The sequence below is a fragment of the Heteronotia binoei genome, chromosome 12, assembly GCF_032191835.1.
Source record: "Heteronotia binoei isolate CCM8104 ecotype False Entrance Well chromosome 12, APGP_CSIRO_Hbin_v1, whole genome shotgun sequence".
Taxonomy (NCBI): Eukaryota; Metazoa; Chordata; class Lepidosauria; order Squamata; family Gekkonidae; genus Heteronotia; species Heteronotia binoei.
This window is the reverse complement of record NC_083234.1, coordinates 42,415,744-42,433,448: the sequence shown is the minus strand read 5'-3', so window position 1 is coordinate 42,433,448 and position 17,705 is coordinate 42,415,744. Positions and strand designations below refer to the sequence as shown.

At 40.6% G+C, this 17,705-nt stretch overlaps 1 protein-coding gene across 1 annotated transcript in view; it reads left to right on the top strand.

Moving 5' to 3' along the window:
- The first annotated feature begins 2,143 nt into the window (after positions 1-2,143).
- SLC39A14 (solute carrier family 39 member 14) overlaps positions 2,144-17,705 on the top strand; it is a 51,378-nt gene continuing 35,816 nt past the window's right edge. Inside the window, exon 1 of the mRNA XM_060251026.1 lies at positions 2,144-2,307. The gene's annotated coding sequence lies outside the window, so the exon portion shown is untranslated. The remainder of the gene's footprint in view (positions 2,308-17,705) is intronic.

The window sequence follows — 17,705 nt, the reverse complement described above, 5'->3', positions numbered from 1 at the left end:
GGGTGGCACGGGCTTCTCCAGCAGATAATGAGGGCTGCTGGGGGTGTGGCAAATCCCCTGGTGGCTGGCTGACTGCCCGCTCTCCTAATCCAGGTATTGTTATGCAGCTGCGCCTATTATTCAATGGAGGAGGTAGCTGGGGAGGAGGAGGGGAAACCCTCAGAAAGGTTCAGGAGCTGAGCTCCTGTGAGCTCCTGGTAAATCTGAGGCCTGGGGCTGAGAGAGTTCTGACAGAACTGTGACTGACCCAATGTCACCTAGCTGCCTTTATGTGGAAAAGTGGGGAATCAAACCCCGTTCTCCAGATTAGAGTCCACCACTCTAAACCAAACTGGTCCAGTCACACCTTCAACACCAACAAAGTTAAATTCAGGATAATGTTGTTGGTCCTGGAAATACAATGGGACTCAAATTTAGTTCTCACATCTGTTTGTTAACTCTTGTGCTAATTTGCTACCATTCGCTGATCATACAAGCTGTTTTAATCCAATTTCAACTACTATATTTATTACCCAGTTACTTATGCATCTTGACTCTAACTAGTGCTTCCTGACAACTAATCCCTCCACCCTCTCTCCATCTATATGAAAGGCTTGAGGAAAACAGTTTAAATGTATTTGAAGAACTGTGCATTCACAGGAAAGCTTATACCCAGAATTAAACTGTGTTGGTCTTAAAGGTGCCACTGGACTCAAACTTTGTTCTGTTGCTTCAGACCAACATGGTTATCAACCTGAGAATGTATTCCATAACTTTTTCTTACTCAGTGTCACAGCTCAGTTCATCAGCGAGCTCTGACTTGGGAAAGTTTATGCTAGAATGTTAGCCTTCAAGGTGCCACTGGACTCTTTATTTGCAACTGGTGTTCCCTCTAAGCTGAGTTAGTGTGAGCTAGCTAACAATTTTTTAGCCTCCAGCTCATACATTTTTGTCTCAGCTCAGGAAAAAGGGCCATAGAGCAAACTAATTTATGCAGTAGCTCACAACTTTAATGTTAGCAGCTCACAACTTTAATGCCAGTAGCTCATAACTTTAATGCCAGTAGCTCACAAAGTAGAATTTTTGCTCACAAGACTCTGCAGCTTAGAGGAAACACTGTTTGCTACCTGTCTGATTAAGTTGCCTCAGTACATGATTTAATGAAGTTAGGAACCACAAATTTCTTAAGAACTGGGGTTGGGGTGCATTATAGGCTACAGCAGAAATTACACAGCCAGTGTCCGGAGTAGCCAAGAATACGCCAATTCAAAAGGCTATGGTGTGTGCACCCTCTCACACACCTAGAGGAAAAAAAAAAAAACAGGTTCCACAAACTCAAAGGATTCTCTAGGGAGGTTGAAGCTGGTGACTGTGCTGGTCCATAAGAAAAATCCCCCAAACTATGGTTGTGTGTTGCTTCGTTGGAATAAAAGGTATCATGTTGTAGATTGATCCAGGTGGGCAGCTGTGTTGGTCTGAAGCAATAGAACCAAGTTGGAGTCCAGTAGCGCCTTTAAGATGAACAGTTTTATTCAGAATGTAAGCTTCTGCATGCATGCATACTCCATCACTGTTCTTTCAATTTGTTAATTTCACTATTTTGCCACTGGATTCTAACTTTGTACTACTTTGCATATTTAACCACTGCCCACCATCTATATGGAGCACTGCTCAGGGTACCCCATTTCATTGTCTGATGAAGTGCATACGAAAGCTTACATTATAAATAAAACTCTGTTGGTCTTAAAGGTGCTACTGGACTCCAACTATGTTATGTTGTAGACTGTGTTCTGAGTTTTTTTATTTTTCCCTAAGGGTTCCTGAAACAATGCAGCCGCGGCTGGAACTTTCCCTCCTTTAATGCCTCTCCAAGCATCCATGCAGGCACTAGTGTGCCAACTTCTTTCCTTTTTCGCCTTGGGTACTTAAAAACTCATGCACACAAGTCCTCCCCCCCCCCCCGCCCACATCCAGCACGCGCCAACTACCCACTCCCTTCGACTCCTCCGCAGCGCCACGTGGTACCGGCTCTTGGGAGGGGGTGTGAGTAGTCCAATCGTGCACAAATCCCCGGCCGAGGGGGGGCGGGGCTTATGTAAAACAGACACGCCTGTTCTGGGGCCGACGAATAGACTGAACGTGTGTCAGCAGATGAAGGAGGGGCTTTTTTTCCCCTTCCCATGGCGAGCATGCGCAATGGCAGCTGCCAACCAGCTCTTTCAACTGTCTTTGCTTGCGCGGGCCTTGGTTTGGAGACGACAGAGGAGCCGGCAAAGCAACGCGGTGCTGCTGCGTGTTCGCGCGTTGCGGCGGTCCTCGCAGAGCAAGGTGAGAAGGGGCGACGTGGAGAATGGGATGTGGAGGCCGTGAAAGGTGGCCAGACTGGGTGAGAGGAGGAGGGCGTTTACTAATTGCTCTAAAGTGCGGTAATTGGATGCTGCAGGCTATGGATAGTGGCTCTAGAAGATGCTGGGGCCAGGTCCTGGCGGAGGAACACTCTGGCCTGGCTGGGGAGTTGAGACGTAGTTGGGGGTTGTGGAAGGAGTGAGGGTCTCTCACGGTGGTTTTGGGTGTGTTAATTGATGAGTAGAATCAGGATGCTGAAATATAAATTAAAAATGTGGGTTTTGGAGGCACTGGTGAAGTTTTGACCGGGAGAGTGTGTAAATGGGATTTATCTGGTATTTTAAAAATTAATTTCTTTCCCCAAAGAGCTCGGGGCAGCATACAATACTTTGCCGCTTTATCCTCAGAACAACAGCCGTGTGAGGTAGGTGAGACTGAGAATGGGTGGCCCAAGGTCATCCTGGGAGTTTCACGGCAGAGTAGAGAGTTGAACCCGCATCTTCTGAGTCCTGCTCTGGAACTTTTTCTCACTGTACTGGCCTGCCATATCCTGAGAGAGGGGTGGGGACTCAGGATATGGGCAAACTGCCTAGGTAGGCAGGTGATGCTCCTCAGCTAAGGAGCATTTAGGTTAGGGTCTTTTATGGGAGGTTTGAGTATCATACAGGGCAGGGGAAACTGAGCTGTTTATAGTCTTTATAGGGAGCACACTTGAATCTCTGTTGTAGAACTGGGTGGGTAGGTCAGTCTGTGAATTGCATGGTTAGTCAATGGAGTTTTGTGCAATGTGGTGTGGGGAAAATTGTTTGCATATGTGTATTTATTTAAAGCTTTTCTTCCAGAATGCAAGATAACAAAATTGTGCTCTTTAGTTAGGTCATTTGCAATGAGAATATAACTGTGTTGGCAAGGGGGGGGACTGATGAAGAGTAATTAAATATACTTGGCATCATGGGTGAGGGACTCTTGTGAGAAACGTTTCTTAAGTATTGGCAGAGGTCTGAATAGAAAGCATCTTCACTGGGTGGCACTGGGAGTATAGTTCAGTCTGTGATAGACATGTTATGGGATAAGTGAATCATAATGGATTGACCTTGTTGTTGGCTGTTGGCAAAGCTGCATATTCATTGGGAAGCAAATTGTGGGAACCCATACGTCATAGAAGGTATGTGGGAGCTTTAGCAAGACTGGGTATAAGGGCAAATGGATAAAGTAGCAGCATGGACTGGTGAAGCACCAAGATCAGAATTTTGATTATGGCTGATGTATGGGGCCGTGGGGAAGGAAACAATTCTAGTTTACATTGATTAGCACTGACTTAGCAGTGTGTTAGTAGAATAGCTGGCGGACATTGAAAGGGAAGAAAGAAAGCTTTTCATTGATTATCCAATGTATTGATTATCCAAGAGGACATCAGAGCAATCAGCACATACTTGTGGGAACTTGGTGAGCAAGCAGCTGTGTGGAAAAACTGAACACTTAATAGATATAAAGTACAGTTTTCCTTTGCCCTGTTTTGAGAAGGGTGTGAAGATGGTGTAATGTGGAAATAGTGCTTGCATATTTCTGAGACACAAATAAACCATAAATAGCAAACACAGAGTTTCAGCAGGAATAAATCTTCTATAATTGAAGGGTGTTGTAAGTGTTCAGGTAAAGGTAGTCTGCTAGTTTCTGTCCTGGTATTAGATGAACATTAGTTTCAGATGCTGATATTCTTGCTCGGTAGAACTGAGTATCTTGTCCAAAGTACATAAGTTTCCTAAAAAGAGGAAGAGAAAATGCTGTCACATCAAGAAATTTTTCCTAGAAGGCAGGGTTTTATAAATTTGGGGTGTGGGGGGAGGGAAGAATCTGCATAATCTCTTGGTCAGAGCACATAAATCTCCTTTTTCTTAAGAACTAAGACGTACATGTAAGTAGGTGTAAAGGAGTCCGGACACTTTTCCTTTAAAAAGGAGAATAGCTTTGGGAGTTTGGAATGAAGAAATAGTATGATGGAAACAGAATGGTGTGCCTAGGTGTTTCCCCATCTATCTGCTACAACTCCTCTCTTATTGAAAATCATGTTTGCTAGTGTAAATGCATGTTTAATGTGAGAGCGAGTTACTTGGGGGCAGGGTTTGAAGATAGAATCATATTAAGCACCCCTTTTTTGCTCTAAACCCTTCTTTCCTAAATTGGCTTTTCATTTCTTCTTTCACTCTTTAGTATTAAAAACCATACCCAAAACAGTGTTCTGGATTAGTAGCTCTAGAGTTAAAATGCCAAGGGAATTATCTGTCAATGTTAATTTCTGAAGACAAGAGAACTACCAGCAAAAATAAAATATAATTAGTTAAAATAAATGGTATTAAATGGTTTGGCACTTTGTTATAAATAAGGGCAGGAGTACATGAGGACATTTGCTGGTCTTGACCAAAAAGATCATGGGGGATATTTCTACAGGTTAGAAACAGAGCTGGCCTGGTCTCTTGGCTAAACTTGCCCAGTACAAGTCTGGAGAATAGCTCTGGCTATCAGTAAGGAACAGAGGAGTAACAGAATAACATGGCTTTTTGTAGATTAGAAACAGTCTAACTCGGGTGTCGAATTCATTTGTTATGAGGGCTAGATCTGACATAAAAGAGACCTTGTTGGACTGGGCCATGTGTGTAATAAAATGTAAGGCCAGGTAGTGGAGATATAAACTTTATAAAGTTTTTATAAATTGAAATAAAAACTTGCAGTATTTTATTTAACAGTCTCTGAAAACTGAAGGAAGCAAGAGAGAGGGAGAAAGAAGCAGACTTGCTCATGGACCTGATAGGAGCCTTTGGGGGCCTGATTCGGCCCCCAGGCCGCATGTTTGACACCCCTGGCCTGACTCCTATAAATAGATAATAAGTGTTGGGGCCCAGGTGAGAGTGGCTTCTAAGAAGACAAAGAATATCCAAATAAGTACAGGAATAAAGATCTAACACAAAGAGCAGGGTGTATTGGTTGAGGGCCTGTAGAGTCATCGGGAATGCTCTGAGTCTGGGTCATCATGTTGTTTGTCATAAACTGAAGTAGAGAAAGCTCCTTTGTTTGAAAAAAACAAATGGCTATAATGATCTAATGCACCGTGTGTGTGTGTGTATATATATATAAGAAAATACCTAATCATTGACAACAAAATATAAATAAAAAAATTATTTGTAATCAAAATTAATTTTCTGTGCTACTTACTTAAATAGTGATGGGACCTTAGTATTCACCAGGATAGTGGTAGTAATTTTAACTGAAAATAGCCATGCTCATTTGTTGCAGTAAAAACAAATAGGCTTTATTTTGAGATCTTCATTTCTGAGTGGACCTGAAATTAATAAGAGATGCACTAGAAGTAAGTTGCCTGACACCATCAACATATAAAATATTAGATCTGTGTTGGTTTCCCCCCCATACTTCTTTAGCAGTAACTCTAGGAACTAGGATTGGCCTGATTGGTTTGGATGGGATGGGGGGGGGGGTGAGGTATGTAAATGGTAGGATGTGTCTATGAAAATATGTTGCTAAAGACTGTAAACTGATGGAAGCTTTAAAAAGGTTGAAAGAATTGATGACGCTTATTTACTTGACATCCCTTTTACTACTGAAATTGGACTCTCCATTCTGTCTGGTGACAGTCTCTCCCTCTCATTTCAGTGCCATTCCCTGACTGAATGCTACAGAGGTTATCAGACAAGGGGTGAAATCTTGGGAGCCCTCGTGACTTGACTTGTACTGGCACTGAATTAGTGATGGCAGCTTTCTGGCAAAGCAGGACATGTGATGTTTAACAGCTTGGTCTTAACTTTTAAAAAATATCTTGGAAAGCTGGTCAGAAAATTGTTCTCAGTGTTTAAAGGAATTTGAAGTGCCTCACTTTTTGATATTGTTAATGTCTGTTTGCTTCTTGCTTTGAGTAAAAGTGCTAAACATAACATGTCCCATTTTATGCTGTTCATGGAGCTCATTGCATTGGGATTCTTTACATGTAACTGTGTACACTGGGGAGCCCAGGTGAATCAGAGGCAGTGAATCTCTTTCATTCTATTCACTGGGGGGCATACTAGAGTGCAATATATCTCAGCATGTACTGGCTAGATGTAGTGAAAATTATAAGTTCTAAACAGGAGTTGGCATATTTTTGCAGTCTCACAAAGTGCTTCTCCTACTCTTTCTTTATGTACAGCATTTCCTAGATGGGGTATCTGTTTGTATATACAATAAGAAATGTATGGATTTTAAAATGCTGACATGCCTACCAAAAGAGATGTGGTGGTGGTAGTACAGCTGCTTGAAATGTAGGGGCCTTCACTCTGATGCTGGTCCTTGATTCTGCTTTGCCATTCAGACATTTATGGAAAGGAGGAGGTGTTTAAATATAGTTGAAGGAGTTTCAGATACAGCCCCAGCTGCAGAGAAATCAACATGATATTTTTCCAAGTTTATATTTGGCCCCTGTGCATTTCCCCTTATTTTTGAGTTGGGTGCAGAAAGTATGATCTAGGCAAAGTTCATCTTTGTATAGGAAAAAAGATTTGTACCAGAACAGCAAAGAGAGAAGATGGGATGAAAGTACTTCATAGCAACCCTTCTGTGTCCTAAACCAGTAAGTGCTGTAATCGGGTAAAGGAGTTCAGGGCAGAATTTAGCATATCTTTTAATGTCCATGGTATATAATTTTATTGTCACTTGTATAGTTCTTGGAAGTGTACCGAGTTTTACCCAAGGCCTTGACAAGTTCAGCGTTTTCCATTTCAGTTTTATCTAACTGTTCCAGTACAAATCTTTGTTTCCTGTACACAGACATGCTTCTCATGGAATTGCAAGTTCTAGATTATGTTTTTTTCTTTTATAAAGAAATCTTAAACTTATGCTGTATTTTAGTTGTATATCTTTGGTACATAACATATGATGTACCAGAAATCTTTATGGGGGAATTAACTAGCCGGGTTCTAGGAAGCTGTGGTTTGTTTAGTTAAATTCCCAAGATGTCTGTGATGAACGGGCACATGGGTGTAGTGATCCCAACTGCCATAAAAGAAACTCTCTGATAAGGAGGGGAAATAGTCCAGGCTGACACCGTTTTCCTGGTTAGTTACAGACATGCTCTGTAATACGACTTTTGTACTTCTAAAAAAATGTTCATTGATATGGGCATTTTAAAATTTAAAAATGACCTATAAACTTTATGGAGACACATGCAGACATCTGTGGAAAAATGAACTATAAACAATGATATAGAATGTGGTGAAAAACATGCCCGGTGTGCAATTAAAAAAAAAGATCCATTACAGACTGCATAAATACCATGGATCTAGTACATGTGACTGCTCTGTGAGCCAGGTTAGTTGCCACATGGTCAGATGTTTACATTTCTCTCATGCTGCTGTCCTGTTGTAAAATCTACTGATAAAATAGGTCAAACCATATCCCTGCTGTCTGTACTTGACAATGTCATGTCCCAAGTACTGGACCTGAACCAAGGCAATTGTACCTGGGGAGGGATTTGAAACACAAAAGCCCAGAGAAAGAACACCCTGAAAAATATGAAGAGGGGGAAAACAACAACCAGGAATGTGTATGTGTTTCTGTGTATTTCTTGTGGAAAAATTAAATGTTGAGTATGTGAGTCAGTATGCAACTTTACCATTTCAGCCTGGATGATGATATGCTGTTGAAAATAGAGGGGGAAGCAGAGAGAAGCAGAGCATCTTGCATATGCTACCTGATGAGCCCTGGTGATGGCTTTTGTCCTCCCCCCCTCTATTATAACTGAAGGCTGGAGTGCCACTGAATATTTCTTAAAATTTTATAACAATGTGCCACTGGTTGTGTATGTGGCACTTGAGCATAACAACAGCAGAAAAGGCAGCTACCTGCCTTGAGAGGCTTGCAGTCCTAATAAAATGCAGAAACACTTTGTTCATGTTGGATATCAACTCACTTCCAGGTGGTTCTATTTTAAGTTCCAATTAATTATAAGACTACATTTTTGGATTCTGCTAGCAAGGAAGAAATAATGTGATGCAATGCAGCATTCAAACTGTATTAGCTTAAATACCCCCATTTTGCTTTAAAACTAACAGACTCCCATGCCTTTCCCTTGCTAGCTCCTGCCACATGTTGAATGGCTCCTTTTCATAGTATGCATGGCAAGTTATGCATACCTTGTAGAAGCTCCAGTCCTCTTAATGTCCTCAAAATAATATGGAGGGAACCGTGTCAGTTACATTTTTAAAAAGTTTAGGTAAGGTCATTTGCATTGTCATTGCTGATTCTAGTGAACCACAACTCAAAAGGCCCTGACCCAAGCTCAAATAATTCTCCCTCTTTGATTGGAAGGATCTTTGCTCCAGAAACACCAACGAACTTCCTTATTAGTTAACTATATCTAGAATTCAGGGGTGTCAAAATATATGGGCTACGGGCCAGAACCGGCCCATTTAGAGGTCTCATCCATCCTGCAAGCAACTGATCCATTATCTTTATTGCCAGATGACAGAGGCTGTGCATTATGTCCCTGCGTAGTGTCCCAGTGCTAATGAGTAATGAGTGGTGGAAGTTTGAGGATGAGCATCAAGGAGATACTTCAAGGAAATACTGTAAGAAGGTTAATGTTTAAAGATTGTTTGTATTTTGAGTTAAAAATAATATTGCTAGTTGGGTTTGCCCATATTCTTTATAAAGTTTATATCTTCCCATATGGCATTATGTTTTATGGCACACATGGCCAGGCCCAATAAAGTGACATTTAGGTCAGATCCAGCCCTTGTAACAAATTAATTTGATGCCTCTGGTCTAGATAGATGCAAGCTGAGCAGGGGTCAGAAGAGGAAAAACTTTCAGAGTTGCTGTTAGGAAAGGAAAGAGAGACCAGCATCACACTAAAACCTGAACTTCTGATATTCAGTTGGAAAGAACTGGTTGCTGTTGTGTGTGGAATCAGAGTGGCATTTGTCCAACTCCATAAGATTGTTTGTGTTGAAAAATAGTATAAAAAACAGTTCAAGTTTATATTAAAAGTACTTTGTGGTGACTGCATTAGGATAACACCTCTGTTATTACTCAACTAATCAGAGTTCCTAGGGTTGAACTACTGGTTCCCAGTGCTCTGTGTTGGTTGGTGAATGAGAAGGATAAAAATATGATAGTTTGATGCTATTGATTCCCTCTCCCCCCACCCTTGAAGGTCATTCCTGCTAGCTTTTGATTCCAGTAAGTCTAAGTCCTGTGGAATTGTTCTTTCTCCCCCTGTGCTTTAAAAAAAAAAACACCCATCCTGGTGATGAAATCTGGGAAACTTGAAAGTTTTCTCACCATTTTACAATGATTTTGTTGGCCTTGATAAAAGTAGAGAATGCTTTCTGGCTAGTGCTCTGAGATGATCTCAGAGCTATGAGCTCCTGCTCTTTTGAAAGTGTGTGTGTGGGGCAATTCCAGCCCCTTCCCCTGAGACCGTTCTTGCCCCTGTTCCTAGAAAGCTGAGATGGCTCTTGTTAATTGCATCATCCAGATGCGTACAAGCCTCCCCCTCCCCCCGTCCTTGCAAAGGATATTTAGATCTACAGAGATGTTCTGATCTCATTTTGAAAAAAACTGGGGCAGCAGCTATTGTTGAACAAGAGCTAGGAAGAGATGAATTCCATTCCCCACTTGGCCATAAAGCTTGCTGAGCTAGTCACAGTCACACTATCCTAGCCTACCTTGTAGGGTTGTTTATACATGGACTTAACTGGAAACAAAATGTGTGTTGCCCTGAGGTCCTTGGTGGATGGTCAGGGTAAAATAACTGACAGGATAAAAAAGCAAAGTGATAAGAACTTGTTGCCCTTCCCTCGTTAATTTCTGCTAAATTTTGGTTCCCGTAAGTCCAAGTCCTGCTGACTGGATTTCTTTTCTCCCCCTGCCTTTTTGTTTGTTTAACATCGAGCCTAGTGACGAAATCTGGGAAACGTGAAAGTTTTCCCATTATTTTATGATTTCTTTTTGGTCTTAGTGTATTATCCTACTGTTGCTTTTGGATTGCTTCTGTAAAGAAGAGACAGTGTGGCTTTGGAGTACAATTGAGGCTGCCTGGGTCTGAGAGCCATCATGGGTTTCTCAAGAACAAGTCATGTCAGACTAACCTGATCTCTTTTTTTTTAAATGTTACTACCTTGCTTTGCTGGGCCATGTGGCCCACGGAATACTCTCATTCCAGTCTTCCTTTCTGTTTTTTTTTGCTATTTAAAATAATTTTTTATTCCAGTAACATATGGTAACAATCAATTCTTGCATTATTAATTACTACTTTTTTTCTATTCCATATATTACTTTTCTAACCCCTCCTCCCCCTGTTACTTGACCCCCGCCGGTGTTGTATACTTAAAATACTAATATTTAAAGGTACTCTTAACTAATAAAACAAAAATTTCTATTTTTCTTTCTTTTAAGACTTAATCATTATCAAAAATTGTCGAATGTCCTTTTATTTTCCACTCTTTTTCTATATAACTTCTAAACTTCTTCCACTGTAACTTAAAAGTTTCTAGATCATAGTCTTTTAAAATTCTTGTCAATTTGTCCATTTCACTCCATGTTATAACTTTTATAATCCAATCCCATTTCTCTGGTATTCTTTCTTGCTTCCACAACTGCGCATACAATGTCCTAGCAGCTGAGAACAAGTACCAAATTATAGTTCTATGTTCTTTTGGAAATTTTTCCATATATAATCCCAACAGAAAAGTCTCTGCAACTTTCTTGATTTCATATCCCAAGATCCTAGATATTTCTTGTTGAATCATCTGCCAATACTTTTTTGCTCCTTCACAAGTCCACCACATATGGTAAAAGAATCTTCATGTTTTTTACACTTCCAACATCTATCTGGCATCTTATTGTTCATCTTTGCCAACTTTTTCGGAGTTATATACCATCTATACATAATTTTAAAACAGTTCTCTTTAATACTATGACATGTTGAAAGCTTTATAGAATTCTTCCAAAGATATTCCCAAGTTTTATCTGTATTTCTTTATTTACATTAATTGCCCACTTGATCATTTGAGATTTCACCACTTCATCTTCTGTAGACCATTTCAAAAGCAGTTTATATAGTTTTAAAATTAATTTTTCATTATCTCCTAGCAGAACTATTTCCATTTCTGTTTGTTCTTTTCTTATTCATTCAGTTTTAATGTCGTTTTCCACCAAACTCTTTATTTGTTGCATTTGAAACCAGTCATATTTATTGTTCAGCTCTTTTGCAGTTTTCAGCTCTGTTTTACCGCCTTGTATTTTTAATAGCTGATTATATGACAACCACTTTTCTTCACCCACTTCAGCTGTTATTTTTATCACTTCTGCTGGCACTATCCATAATGGTTTTCTTTCATCACCATATTTCTTATATTTCATCCACGTATTCAACAGATTATTTATTATATAATGGTGAGAGAAAAAACCATCCATCTTTTTTTCTCCCATAGTACATATAAGCGTGCCAGCTGAATTTATTTCCATGGCCTTTCTGTTTCTAACCTACCTCATTTGGTAGTTGTGAGGCAAAAGTGACATTACTCCATCCATGGGGCCATCCTCCATTCATTGGAGGAAGGATGGGATATAAATGTGGTTAATCATACTGACATCATGCCTAATCAAATGATAATATAGTCTAGTTTTTAATTGATGATTTAAGGGTAAGAGATTCTGCATCATGTTATGTATTTCCTTAGAAGCAGAATGCTTCATAATTTAGTGTAGGCACGGGAAGTTCCTCCAATCTATCATATGAACATATTGAGCTGCCTTAGACTAGTGATCTATCTAGCTCAGAGCCTGATTTGCAGTTTTCTTCCTAGTTCCAGAGTCTTTCCTATCACCTTCTGTTGGAGATCCATTAAGTGGATATTAGTAATTGTGTCTGGATCCTTCTGCTTGCTACTGAAGGCAAAATTCCCCATGCCAATGATTCTAGTAGCATGCCCCATTTTTTTTAATTATAGGGTACCATAAGTTAAGAACTAGAGGGGCCATGTTGTGTCATACCAGAAGTATTTATATCTGTGCAACTTCAAATGGCTTGAGTAAACCATGCCACAAGAGCATCCAAAAGTTAGAATCATAGTAAGCTGTTGAAAAAAATCTTGCCTAATGAATTTCTTGAACTTGGATTTACTTCAGCTGGTGACCATCACTTAGGCACAGTGACTGTAGGAGGCTGGGTGACTCACTTACCCTGCCTGTGTATAGCCATCCTTCTTTCCACTGGGGAAACTGTCTTGTTCTGTCCTCTTGTACCCAACTCACATGTGCTAAAATGCTTTTCAGTTTCTGCCCCATTTTTGGTGTGCATCTATGAAAGACTGTCCAGTCTATTCGATGAAAAAAGCAGTGGTAGCAGTGACCATGGGCATTGGAATATTGGGATACACTTGTGGTGAGCATTAGGTATTAATTTTAGGTTAGATTATACACCTGAACTGCTTTGTTTAATTAGGTAGCAAATATCCTGGCCTTTCTTCAAGTACTAGTTTTGTGTATAGTCACAGCTACTCATATAGTCTTTGCCAGACAATGGAAGAAAAAAAATTCTAAGTCAAAAAGAGTGATTATAGATAAGCGAAAAGATATGTTCTGTATGATTGGACAGAGTATTTAAATAGATCTCTGAAGAATGTTGATATTTGGAGAAAAATGTTTCTCCAGATGGACAATCAATAGCAGTTTATTTGTATTTACGTCTACCGTATTTGTTACTAATTTTTACTGATGTATGTCAGTATAAAATTAAAAAGGCAATGAGTTTTTTCTCATGTCTGATATTGGTCATATAGAGAAGACTGATCGACAAATGTGTGTCAGTCTTCCTCCTGTTGACAATACATGTGTGATTTGGGACTTAGAGCAGTGGTTTTCATACACATCCATGTCTAACTCCTACCTCTTCTTTTTTCGTGAAGTGTCTTGTAACATCTTAAAAACAGACTGATTGTACCATAAGCTTTCTTTAGCTAAAGCCTACTTGTCAGCTGAAGATTTACCTTCTTCAAAACTACCAGTTCTGTTTCCCAAGCTGTAGCTCCATTTTCTCTCATGTCTCATCCCAAAAAGCAGAGGAGGATGAAAACAGTTTCTCACCTAGCAGATGGAAGCAGAGCTGGCTCCTTTCTCCAGGCTGGCAAGGAGGCATCTATGGATTACAGTGCTGCCACATATAGTAATTAAATGAATGTACAATGACACCATTCTTTCAAGCTCCTTGGGAGGGCTTTCTTAACATTTTCATCTCTATCTAACTTGAAACCTAACTAGTTCTTATATTGCCATAGTCCTGTAAATTAGACAGATGCTGGTTGTTGTGCTCTCAGATCTTCTTTCCATGTCACACAGACCCAGTTTTAATCATGATTGTGAGGGGTGGGAAAAGGGTGCTTTGTCTTCCACTACATCATTTTATTGAGTGGCGATTTGTCCCATTGGGGAATATGGCATGTAGCCCAATGCTACGCAGGTTTCCCCAACAGGGCAAAGAGTAGCTCCCTAGAGCCATAGGTCAGTTAAATGCTTTTACTGTGAACTGCGGTCTTGGTTTAAATTGATTTCCCATGAGCCTGAGAATTAGGTTCTGAGCATGGAACTCCTGGTGCATATCTGGCACTAGGACCAAGGCAGTCTTGGAGGGGGGGGGGGTGAGACTATGTAATGTGTAGTTAAGTCCCAAGAAGGGAAATCTTTCTAAAGCACGGTGATCAGAAGAATTCTTTCCTAGCATAAGAAGATGATATTGGATTTATACCCTGCCCTATACTTTGAATCTTAGAGTGTCTTACATTCTCCTCTACCTTCCCCCCCCCCCGCCCCCACAACAGACAGCTTGTGAGGTAGGTGGGGTTGAGAGAGCTCTTCCAGAAGCTGCCTAAGCAGCTGTGGAGATATCAGTTATACTTAAAATGTTGCTGAGGCTACTGATATATTTGTTTGCCATGTAGCGATTGATTTGAGAGCATGTTTTGGCCTAGAGACCTAAATATTGGCAGTCCCACACACTCTTTTTATAGTCTGCCCTTGGTCTCCTACTCTGTTTTCTGTTTTCCCCTCTAATTTGTGCAGCATACATTGTTTGTTCAGTTTTCTGCCCTTACATTTCCCTAAACCATGGCACTCGTTAGCTGTGTTACCTGCATTGCATTGAGTTTTGGAGACGGCAGTGAGGAAACTGATACAATCAGTAATTTACTCATAGTTTCCATGAATTCCAGCACTGTGTGTTCTAAAAAGAATCCTTAGGGCGCTCCCCTCACTGTATTTAAAACTTTCGTCATTTACAACTGTCCATTTAACTGTGTGACTTTTTTCTTTTTCATGAATAAGCATTCCTGTATTATGCCAACATTATTTGCTCTGTCTTTTTCTGCACTTCCTTTGCAGCACCTCCAGAATTTGCTGTATCTGGGTTTGCATCCCTTATTTGCTTTCTGAAGGCAAATACAGCTGTAGGCGGACTGTTATCATGTATTAATTTGGTCAAGTGAAAGAGAGGAAAAGCAAACAGCACTCTATTTCCACTTTGTACCTAGGCAAAAGGAAGTAACTAAGGTCCCAGCTATAGGTACTGCAAGAGTTCTATGATTAGGATGTCTAATGTGCACATTTTTTCCCTTAAAAGCTGCTGCCAAGAAGGAAGGAGTTCTGGTTTGGAGTTTCCTTCACAGGGAAGGAAGCACCAGGAACCTTGTACCATGAGAAATATGCTTGTCTTTAGAAGGAGTCTCCGTGCATGCTCCATTTTTTACATTGGAAATTGAGCAAGTGGCGATACAAGGATCTGATACAGATTCCTGATCTAAGTGTGTGGGGATTCCACAGGTCATGATAGTACAAGACCGAAACTCCGCAGTTGTAATCACAGAATGTCAGCATCACATATTTGCAGTAGATTACCTTTGGCCGTACAAAATAAATGTAGGTTCTATGTGATTGTAACAGCGTCACATATAGTTTGGCCTTTAATAACTTCTCGCTGCTGTTTATACTTCAAGAAGGTTTGAAGTGGAATTGTTGGTGTTGGATGTTCTAGCTGAAAGGTTAGCTGATCCTCAAAGGTAAGTATGGAACACTGGCTTCAGACTAAGATAACTGTTGTATAAGCTAACCATGATTATTGTTGCTGTTGGTGTTAATGCTTAAGCTCCAGTTAAAGCAGGTGGCAGGAATACATGCTCAAGAAGAGGTGGAAGAGGGAGTGCACGATCCTGTAGCCCACTGTTGATTACTTAACTTAGTTACATAATTGAATTACTTGGCCAATTATGAATGCCTGTCTGGTAGCAGAGGGAGAGGAAAGGAGCTCTGTTATCTGTCTATGCATTTTTAAAAAATCGTTCCAAACTCACTGGATCCCCTTTCTACTCAGTGCCTCTGAAGACTGTACCCGTTGACATTTTGTGACACCATCAGCAGCCCTGTTTACAGAGCCTACACCAGTGGTGACTGAGTAAGGCATGAAAGTGAAGTGTATAGGTCTTTAAACACTTGGGCATATGACATACACCTGACAGTGGTTGGCAGCCATAATTGACTTCAGTTCCCTGGCATCTTTCTGTTCGTCTCTTTGGAAATTCATGTCTCCTGTTCATACTTAATAAGTTTATTACTGCAAAATGGATGTAATGCTGCCTTGCAATGCCAAGTGTGAAGCAGGAAACAGAAAGGAATAAGGAATTCGAACAAGGAAAGATTGCTTGAACCTGAATAATCTGTTTTGTGGCTACATAGCCATTTAGGTCCTCGCCCTCCTTTTGAAGGGAAAACAGAAAACACTGTGGTTCTTACAACTGTTACTTATAATGTTAATTTACAGGTACATGTCTAAATGCTCCACTAGGCAGAATTTCAGCAAACAGCAGTTTAGGAAAATAAGAGCTTGAATAGGTCTGCTATTCCACCCATTCCCACAAGCAGACTTCATTTCTCAAGGAATTCCTGACACTTTTGTCAAGCAAAGATTTCAAAGCTGAACTAAGCCTTTAAGTCTGGGAGAATGTTGATCTCTTTTTAATAAGCATGTGGTGGATTTTGCATAGAGAGACCTGTGCAGTTTCTTGTGGTACTAGATCTCGCTTTATTGCTGGAGAAACAAGTTAAAGCAGCTGCAAAGCAGGCATTCTTTCAGCTCCACTTAGCCTGGAAGATGGCCCCCTACCCTTGATTCAGCTGATCTGGCCCATTTATCTGTGCTGTGGTTACTATGAGGGTAAGCCATTGTAATGTATTCTGCTTGTCTGTCCTTAAAGACAATTCAGACTCAGTTTGGTACAGAATGCTGCAGACCATCTATTACCAGATGCAAAGCAGAATGTGCATATCATACCCATTCTGCAGGCACTTGGTTGGTTATAGATCAGTTACCCAGGTACATTTCTAGGTTCTGGTTATCATCTACAAAGCCCTGAATTGCCTTAGACTCTCATATCTGTGAAACTGCCCCTCCCACTGTGCTCTGCCACAACAGCTTCTCTCATCTGAGCTAAGTCTTTTGAAGGTGCCACCTACCTTGTGGAATGGCTGACTTCGGAAGGTCCTGACACTTTCCGGAATGTGGGAAGAGAAATGTTCAGGAGGGCATTTTTATAAGGGAATTAGAACCACAGTATAATGAACAGTTTGGGAAGTAGCAATGTTTTATTACCATTGCAATACTTTTTTTTGTTACCATTGTGGTAAAGTTAGTACTGTACAGGTATCTTTCTTTGTTATGGCATGTCATGTTTCAGGCAGTTTTCGGTGTCTTAGACATTTTTTTTTTGCTTGCATTGTTTTCCAGTTCTGTAATCCTGGTCCTACTGCATTGTTTGTTGTCTGAATGTCTGTATTTTGTAATTCATTTGAGTCTCAGTGAGAGAGACTATAAATGAAGTTAATAATATTAACAATGCTTGGAGAAATGACAGAGGAATACTTTCCTTCCCGGTCATGACTGATAACACAGTGAGCAAGGGACTGCTTGCTAGCCAGATAGATCAGGCGGTAGGCCTTGCTACTCCAGTCATGGCTGAAGCCACTATCTGCTTGGGTAATGTCCAAAACTATTCAGGGTCAGACTCCAGAGGAGACTAAAGTCTGCAACACATCAGCAGAAATTAGTGTTTTAAGTGGCCATGAGCCCAGTGAATGGGTGTGAAGGCTCCATTCCTCTCTAGGTCATAAAGCAATATTTTTAAAGAGCATGAATATCCAGTGCACACAGCATCCGTTTTGTGATTTTAGCAATGCAATAAAGTCATCCGTGCCTTAGCACTGATGTTTCTGCCTACATGCTGCACCTGGTGTCTCACCTTTCAGACAAATTCCATGACACATTTCACTCAGACTTAAAAGCAGGCAAC